Genomic DNA, 10121 nt, shown 5'->3' with positions numbered 1-10121 from the left:
GGGCTTTTTAGCCACCTATAAGTTTATCAGGGTGACCACCAGGATCTGGGGGAATGTTTGTTCACCAGAGCGCCCCAAGGGATGACTAGGTCGAACGGTTATAAACTACTGCAGGACTGTTTCAGGCTGGACATAAGGTAGTATTTCTTTACTGTCCGAGCCCCCAAGGTCTGGAACAGCCTGCCGTCGGACGTGGTTCAAGCACCTACATTGAACACCTTCAGGAGTAAATTGGATGCTTATCTTGCTGGGATCCTAGGACCCCAACTGTCTTCCTGCCCTTAGGGCAGGGGGCTGGACTCAATCTTCCGAGGTCCCTTCCAGCCCTAATGTTTATGAAGTCTATGAAATAATGTGCAGTAGCTTGTTGGTACTGTGGGGTAGGGCTGGAAACAACCTGTGAGCTGCTGGGATTGTGGACTAACAGTGGTTACTGCTCAATAATTTAGTACTTGCTAAGGGGGCACATGTAGACATGCCCACTGATGGCAGAATCTTTTTCATTTGGTGGAATAGTTTGGGACTGTTTTTTGAGCTATTTGACTCAAGTGTCGCAGTAGTTTTATCATCTCCTCCTTTGGGCACAATTCTGTTCCTATAATAGGGACATTTGCACGTCCAGAAAGCGTAATAGAATCACTCCTACAGTTTAGTTAAACAACACAGTCTAGATTCAAATCCACCTATTTGGTGCATAAATGGATTTGGTTGGCGAATACAGTTCTATTTCACCGGAATAACAGTTATTGCAAGAAGTGGGTAGGTCCTCCTCCAACTTTTTCTTGTGACTCATTCTTATGGATCAGATGATAGTGATGAGTTTGTAGATGGATTAATACATTTTTTTTTTTTCAAGATTTTGAACTGGGTGAAATAATCTCATCTGGGCACCTAAATTCACTTAGATGCCTAATAAGTGGAACAGGTTCTAGCACTTAGAGTTATTCTCGAGCTGCTCTTTTGTCATCTTCTAAGTAGAACAGTATTCTGCCCTGACTGCTTCTGAATCTTTTGTGTGGATTGGGACTGAGTTACCTTTGTGAAAGGTGAAGCAGCCTTCTTTCCTGGCTTGGACCATCAATTCCGTGGTCCAGTATGGAAGGTGGACAGGCTTTGGGTCTGTTTCTTTCCTCCTACCCATTTATATTCTCACTGGCTGTAGGTGGAAGCAGTCCCTGTACTTCTTGGAATCCCATGTTGTCCCTCCCTATTGTGCTGGCCTGTGTAGGGGCACACAGAGAAAGCAGCTCCTTTAAAGCCTTTCTCTTGAACCCTGCTTTCCCTTGTCAGACATGGTTTTACCCTGTTTGATTTCATTTGAGAAGACAGAGTAGAAAATGCTTTGAAAGCAGTAGTGGTGTGAATGAGTGGGTGGAAAGGACTTGTTCCTTTTTAGATAACTTGGAAGTTTAAAATAATACAAATCCTTTGGAGACATGAGTTTGTCTCCTCTCTAGGACTGTGGAGTGAGAGGAAAAGTGTCTGAAACTATTACAAGGGTCACTCAAATTGGAGTAAAGGGGAAGAATATCACTGTCTTTTGGCCTGAAGTCACAGGCCAAAATGCACTAATATTCAAAACACAGGAACTTGTTTTCTTCTTTCAAATATATAAAAGAATAAAATCATTGTGAAACTTAGAATATGATTTATCTTAAAAGTTTTGTAAGCTGGTGGGACCTGCAACTATATAACATTTATATAATGTCACCTATCTGTTGTGAGAAAACAATACCTCTAAAAATACCCTCAGTCCTTATTGGGCCTGCAGTGATTGTGTCTGATGAGAAGAAATAAATGCTTGAGTCTTGACATTTGAGTTTGAGTTGGGTACAGAGCATCTGACTTCCAATATTTGCATTTGTACATAGAATTTAAATGTATATAATTATTTTAAAAAAACAATAGAATGTATGCATTTGGGGAAGAGGGCTTTAATTAAGTCCCCCGCTCCAAGATACGAGCTCTTGACTTCAGTGAGAGTTGCTTGTACTTTGTATAAGAAACATCACAGATGGAAAATGTCATTTCCTGCATAGAGGCTTCATCTGGTTTATAAGCCACTGAAATTTCAGTAATCTGATTTTAATTTTTTTATGCCTTATTTAAAAAAAAAATATCTGGGACTTATGACTGGTATTGTGATAGTGATATCTGAGTCCATCACCATCTATAATGCATTCATCCTGTCAGCACCCCCATAAGGCAGAGAAGTGCTGTTACTTCCATTTTACAGATGGAGAACTTGGAGTAGGTCACTTGCCCAAGATCGCACAGAGCAGTATCTTACTAACAGGAGAGCCTTTCCTCCCTAATAAAATGAAAGAGCAATAGCTAGTTTTGTCATTGCCCCTAGCACTCAGAACTGAGGAGCGGCCATTTCAACTATATTAATATATTTGTTTGGCTGTCCCTGGCTGCTGAAATCTAAATATAAAACTTAAGGGCTAATATCTGGCTTTAGTTCAATATGTACCTTTCATTTAAATCAATGAACACCATGCATAGTTTTGAAGCCAGGATTTGTTTCTGTGGAACTCTTCAATATGTTATAACGTCAGTAATCAAGTGAAAGTTGTTATTCTAACTTCTATATAAAGTACAGCAAAAGTTTTCAGGGGGAATCGAAAAATGTGCTGCTTCAGCCTCCCCTTTCTTCTTCCTGGCACTGTGAACCTTATATTAGGAAAATCTTGCCAATGTTTGAAAGGTTTTTTGGGCAAAGGAATGGTCTTTGGAATTTCACATTAAGTTTATTTCCATAGATGCAAGGTGCTTCTCATCAGTTAGACTCTGGCCTGCAATGCTGAGATGCCTCGCTGTATTGAGCAACCCCTCTGTCATGCTAGCTGGCAGGCAGGCAGTACATTTATTTGCTAGCTATACAAATGCAGGCTAGTGCTGGCTGGCCCTAGAGAGGCTGACAAGTGAGAGACCACAGAGGAACCCGATGGGGGCTCTGCCAAATGTGTTTCAAACAAGGATGTCAGACTTGCCCTGTGCCTTGGGCTGCATGTGGACTGGCCCTGTGCCTTGGGCGGGATTTGTCTTGGGGCTTCTCACAGGCCGGATCTGGTCTGGGGCATGAGGTAGATGTGGTGAGGCTGGTGGCCACACCAGCAGCAGCAGATCTAGCCTAGGGCACAGGGCTGCAGTGGTACACCATCACTCTAACTATGCCCCCAACTTCTGTAGTCCAGTGGGGCAGATAGAACAGCTTCACAGGCTGGTTTTGACTTCCTTGTTTTCAGCAAATGTCCAGCTGGAAATTGCTCCAGCTTAGACCTCTGCCATTTTGTTATGAAAGTCTGTTGAAAGTCAATAACTCTTTCACCTTGCCATAAGATTTGGAGAATGCTATTTGGTTAATGAACCATCCAGTTTCATTGGAACCTTACTAGAATTGCCTGATATTCTGAAAAAAGAAAGGACAGAAAGAAAAGAGAAGCTGAAGGAGCATTCTCTTTTGGCAGTTAATGTTCATCCTTTTTATTAATCGGTCCTGCAGCAATACAACCATACCAAGGATGTTTTGTGAATATGGACTGAAAAGATGACTTGTCACAAGGATTTTTAAAAGGCACTCGAGTCTTTTGTGCTTCATTCAGAAAGTTCTGGCATCTCTACAGTATTTTCCATTAGCTCTCATTTTAGTTTGTGACCCAGTAATGCAATGCTCCATTGTCTGTTCACATAGAGATTACTTTTGTTGGATCACATAAACCAGAAATCCAAATCAGAATACCTTCAGACTTTGGGTGGGTTCGAATCCAGATCTGGATTTGAATTTTTGGTTGGTTCTGTGAAAATAGGGGATCAAGATCATTTGAGCGTCATACAGGAAAAACAATTTTTGGTTTTGTTTTGTTGGGGTTTTTCTTTTTTTTTTTTTTTTTTTTTTTTACACAAGCATAGGATATACTGCCATGAGTTCGAACCTTCTCCAGACTCTCACCAAAACTTGTCTTCAGTTGACCCAGTTATCTTCGGTTGTAAATGGGCGCATGATCATTCGTCATTCAGGTTAGGAGATCAAAGGGGACTGGATAGGTTGCTAATGCAATTGCTCCATTGCATACTGTTACAGAAAATGGTGTGCCTTAAACCTATGGGCCACTTGGCTAGGGCAAGTTTATTTGCTCTCTTTCAGGATATAGTTCCATGACTTGGTGCATCTACCCGGAGATGCCTCTCTCCTTAAACTTAACTACTCTCCGAGTAGTTCTTGGAGCTTATTAGTGAGTGGAGCAGGTTGGGAAGAGGAACAATCTAGCTGTTAAAGGTGGCACTTTTTTGTAAGGGATCCAGAATTCCTGGTGGATCCACAAAGAATTATTTACTATATACTCCTGTCAAATGAACAGCATTTTAGATGGGTATGTCTTCTACTCCAAATGTTGGAATGGCCTTGAAGGTAAGTCATGATTATTTATAATTATGCCAGTGTCATCCCTTTTAGAATGAGTTTCAAGATGTATCACTCATTTAGCCGCTCTTGCTACAACAGGTAGTAGACACTGTCGTGTTACTTTACTACCTTTATGCTTTTTATGGAGATAATATGACTTGTTTAGACAGGATTTTTAAAAGTTTTCAGCATCTAGCAGCTTCTTGGAAAAATTAGACTGGAGTACTGAGTGTTTTTGAAAGCCTAACTGCTTTATTTAGGTTCTTAAATGAGACCTAGAAGAACTGGCCATCAGGGACCCCTCATTTTTTTCCAATTTGCATATATCATATTACATTAATATACAGCACTGCTGTGCCAAATTTGTTGATGAAGCATCTTGTGTGCATTTTGGAAGCTAATACCAGTCTTCATGGATAAATATGTCCTTTGATTCTGAATCTAGCAAACACAAAGGAGAAACAAAGGCAGAATGACACCACAGAAAAGGAAAAGTAAGAACTTAGTGGGAACATTTTCATCTTTTTAGGGTGCCATAAAGACAACATGCAAAGAAGTTAGTTTCTTTCTGATTATTCTCTAGCCCCTCCTCCTCAAGTATTTGACGGGAAGAATCTATTTATTTTATTATGTCAGAGCAGATTGCAACAATGATGGCAAGTTACAGCTGAAGTAATACAAATACTGTTTTCAGATTCTTTGCAGAAAATTTGTAATGTGTTAGACGTTTTTAGGATCCATCAGAATATATCATGGTGAATTCTGTCATTGGGAGCCTACTTTTTCATTGATTCATGGCACTCCAGTCACCTAATTGTATTTTGGGTTGAGAGAGATTGTCTTCCCTAATGACCTACTAACAAGGATCCATCATCTTTATTTGATTACACCAAAGAGTTGTTAGAAGTAACAGAACTGTGCGAAGGATTGAAAGTTAAATCTTGTGATTTGTTAGTCATCCTGGTTTTATGTGAACTTAAAAAAATATTAAGACTCCACTTCTCTTTGTCCTGATACATTTTTTTGGAGATGCAAGTCACTGAGGGCATAGCTGCATAGGGTGCCTGGTGCTGTTGGGGGCATCTGTTGTCAGGTATACCCTGCCACCCTACAGCACATTCACTTAACTTAGAAATGTTGGGAAAAAAATGGGATTATTCAATGTATGATGAAAATAACATAAATTGTGCTGGAAATCTTTTCTGGAAATCTTTCAGCAGTGGTTACATTTTAGCACTTTTTTATTTACTTCATTTTGGGTATATTTTTCAGTCTATTTGGCTTGTCCTATACAGGTACTAATATTATTTATGAACCAAGCTAAGCAATGCATACATAAAAGGTACATTCAGAGCAAAATTGGTTATGAGTCATAAGGCTGTTTAGCCTAGGTTCCGATGAGAATTAGCATTGAGATTTATTTTTTATGGGAGTTCCTAATTGAAGTTTAAGGGCTAGTCATCTTTTTAAGACTGAGTCCTGAAAAAATAGTGAGGAAGGGGAAGAACAACCCACCTTTTGTATTAAGTGTTTAGGAAGGTCTCATGAGGGGGTGGTTTTGGGCATCTAAATGGAATCCTAAGGTGAGTACAAATGTTACCTTTCAACCAGTAGAGTTGCAGTTCCACTGGTTGAAATGCTCTGTAAACAAGTGTTTACAACTCTTCAGCCATTTAAAAAAAATGGCCAATGTGGTGAAAAAATCTCCACCACATCAGATGAGGTTGAAGTGCCAATAATTAGGGTTCAAGTATTTGAACAAATACTTCTATACAACCTCAATTGATAGAGGCCACTGGGATGCCCCCTGGTATCCTGACATGCCCTGCTGCCATGTCTGCCTCTTCTCCAGGGACAGGCTCTGTGTTTAGGGATGCACTTTACTGCTGCAATCCCAGTCACAGAGCAGACCCCTTCCCCTGTTAACCATGGCTTGGAAAGATAGCCCTTCTCAACAGCTTCCTCCCCCCTAATCCCAACCAGCCCTTGGGCTTCAAATGCTGCTTATGCTACCCATCTGGGCAGCAGTGGTTACATTTTAAACCCAGGGCCAATTAAGCGGGGTGTGGATCTGCCAAACCCTGCCCCCTCTCTAACCAAACAACAAGGAACCCCCCTGTCTCTGGGACTGGGGATCTTTGAACTGTCCCCCACCACCCACCAGCCCGTACAGACACTGCCATCCCCCAGGGGGACCAGAGATACTGGACCCACCCTCCTGCACAGACATGGTCTGGGATCTCGGGTAGGGTCTGTGTCTGTGGGAAGGGCTGGGGGGGGGTCCAGTTTTTGTAGTGGGAAGGGGGGGAGCTGGCCAGTGTCCATGCAGAAGGGGAGTCCAAGGCAGATGTCCAGGCATTGCCAGTCCTCCCCCCTCCAGCCTATGGGGACCTGATACCACCATCTCCTCAGGGATGCTGTCAGCTTCCTTTTGGGACTGGACTTCCCAGACCTCCAGATGCTCCCTTCCCCCAGAGACCCTACCTGAAAGGCTGAGAGATGAAGAGTGAAAACTTCACCCAATATTCACTGGATCTGGCAGCTAGTGCCACAGGGATAAGGGTCATTGGACTACTGGAGGGGAAAGTGACATGCTTGAGGGATGGCAGACCCACTCTGGGTCTGCTGAGAGCTGTACTGGAGGGAAGGGGTGTTGTGGGAAAAGGAGGCAAAGTCCCTTTGGGGACTGGTTAATCAGCCCTGACTTGGGCTGGTTTCATGAGGTAAATGGCGGTCTGCAAAGCATACTGGGATGTGTGCTTTGGGGTTCCCTGGTTAGATGCTTTTAGCATTGCTGGCTGTCTGCAGAGCATTCAGACAGCTGTCCGTACTTGTGTACAGGTTTCAACTGGCTGAATTTCAAATGGCTTAAATTAACTGACTGAACTTCAACCAGTTGATTTTGAATGTTTGTATGCACCCCAAGTCTACTTACACATCTAGGCCAGGTACAGGCATTACACTACTAATGGTATTCATAGATGCTGGGGTTGGAAGGGACCTTAATGGATCATTGAGTCTGGCCTCCTGCTTGTCCAGTCTTTTCTTGAAGACCCCTAAGGTAGGGGAGAGCACTACCTTACTTGGAAGCCCATTCCAGATTCTGGCAACCCTAACTGTGAAGAAGTTCTTTCTGATGTCCAACTTAAATCTACTGTCTATCAAATTGTGGCCATTGTTCCTGGTTCTTCCAAGGGGTGCTTTGGTAAAAAGAGCATCTCCTATTCCCTGCTTCCCCACCTCCTGGTGAATTTGTGTATTGCCACAAGATCCTCCCTCAGCCTTCTCTTACCGAGGGCAAAAAGGTCCAGGTCCCTCAGCCTTTCCTCATAAGGCCTTCCCTGCAGGCCTCTAACTATACAAGTGGCCCTCCTCTGGACCCTCTGTCCTTATCCCTTTTGAATTGCGGTGCCCAGAATTGGATGCAGTACTCCAGCTGTGGCCTTACCAGTGCTGCATAGAGGGGAAGCATCACCTTCCTGGACCTGTTTATGATGCACCTACAAATGCATGACCGTGCAGTTACCTCTGCTAATTGCTCCATCACACTGATGACTCATTTTCGACTCCAAGATTAATATGACTCCAAGATCTCTTTCTGTTGCTGTGCTGCTGAAAGGGTCATTCTCCCAGCCTATAGGTGTGCTGGTGATTCCCTCTCCCTAGGTGCAGCACCTTGCACTTGTCCTTGTTGAACTGCATCCTGTTGTTCTCTGCCCACTTCTCTAACCTGTCCAGGTCTGCCTGCATTCAGTTTCTTCCCATCAGTGTGTTTACTTTGCCCCATAATTTGGCGTCATCTGCGAATTTGGACAGAGTGCTTTCCACGCCCTTGTCCAGGTCGCTGATGAAGATATTGAACAGCACCGGCCCTAGGACTGAGCCTTGGGGGACCCCACTGCCCACATCTTTCCAAGTTTATACCGAGCCATCTGTCACCACTCTCTGGGTATGACCCTTAAGTCAATTTGCTATCCACATGACTGTGTAATCATCTATGGCACAGGTGCTGTTCAATTTGTTTATAAGAATAGGATGGGATACTGTGTCCAAGGCCGCCTTAAAGTCCAAGTAGATGACATCTACCTCGACTCCTGCGTTCTAAGCATTTAGTGACCTGGTCATAGATCCTGCCCGACTAACCTTGTTTGTTTCTATCTGCTGTGAACCCATGCTGGTTGCCCTTCAGCATTATATTACCCACTGGACTCCTACAAATGTGATCCTTGATACTTTTTTAAGGGTTTTCCCAAGGATAGAGGTGAGACTAACTGGTCTGTAGTTATCCGGATCCTCCTTTCTCCCCTTCATGTAAATAGGGACCACACTGGGCCTTTTCCAGTCCTCTGGGACCTCACCGGAGCACCATTAGTGCTCAGACAGTCGTGCCACTGGCTCTGCTATGACACTGGCTAATTCTTTCAGCACCCTTGGATGGAGCTCATCCAGTCTCACTGACTTAAGCACATCCAGCCCCTCCAAGTGTCTCTATACTAGGTCAGTGCTGACAGTTGGTGGACTGGTATCCTCCTGCTTCTGTTGGTAATGCATTTGGGAGATTTGTCTAGATCCATGTTCAAGAATAGAGGCAAAAAACTAATTGAAGAGCTCTGCTTTGTCCCTCCTATCTGCCACCAACTGCCCTAGTCTGTTTTGTAGGGGTCCTATGCTACCCAAGAAGGACTTTTTGTTGCCAGCCTGAGTTCTAACTCTGCTTTGGCCTTTCTAACTGATTCCTTCCAAGTGCAAGCCAAGGAGGTATACTCCTCCTTGGTAGCTACCCCCTGCTTCCACAGCATGTATGCCCCTTTTTTTGCCCTTTAAGCTTTCCTGTATTTCCTTGTTTAGCCAAGAGGGCTTCTTGGCCCCTTTTGCCCCCTTTTTCTATGCAGTGGGATTTCCTCCTGCACTTGAAGGAATGCTTCCTTGAGGAATGACCACCTTTCCTGGGCCCCCATTTTATAAGTGCTCTTGAGATTTAATGCCCAACTAACTAATCTCCTAAGCACACTGAAGTAAGCCTTTCTGAAATTTAGTACTTCTGCCGTGCTGGTTACTTTTTCCCACCCTTCACTAGATAGTGAATTCAGTCAATTGATGGTCAGTATCCCCTAGGTAACCTTGTACCTGCAGAACCCCAACCAGGTTGTCCCTTGTAGCCAGCACTAACTCCACCAGTATAAATGACTGGTAACCAGTCTACCTGTAACAGAACAGAAGTTCAGCACACACAGACTAGTTTAAAAAGGGTGGAACCCAGTCTAAGATTTGCCCCACCCCCACCAAAGGATGAACATTCATTCTGTTTGCTGCTGATCTAAACTACACCTCTTCTAGATAACCCTGTAACTTAAATTGATTCCATCTTGGGCTTTTGGAATTGCTGTACTTAGCCTTAATCGGTGTGATAGAATATGGTCCAAACTGTTTCTGCAAAATGCAAGTTTTTCAGTGGAAGAAATGTATTCAGTTAAAATGGTTTTATTGCCTCCACTTGAACAAGAGCAGTGAAGGAGATGGCTTTAGGGCTGTCAGATTTGGAAGTGAGGAAGTTTGGAGACACTCTCCTTACCAACAGAAAAAAATGGAAGAGGATGGAAGCTTGGGTATCATCAGTTCTCCATCCTCTTATACTTGGAATGGATTATGCAGTCCTCATCTTCCTTTCTAGCAGGAGAGGGGATGTCAGAAGGAAGGAAGGTTCTGAGATGGT

This window comes from Crocodylus porosus, unplaced genomic scaffold, assembly GCF_001723895.1.
Source record: "Crocodylus porosus isolate Cpor-Errol unplaced genomic scaffold, CroPor_comp1, whole genome shotgun sequence".
NCBI classification, from domain to species: domain Eukaryota; kingdom Metazoa; phylum Chordata; order Crocodylia; family Crocodylidae; genus Crocodylus; species Crocodylus porosus.
This window is presented reverse-complemented; position numbering follows the sequence as displayed.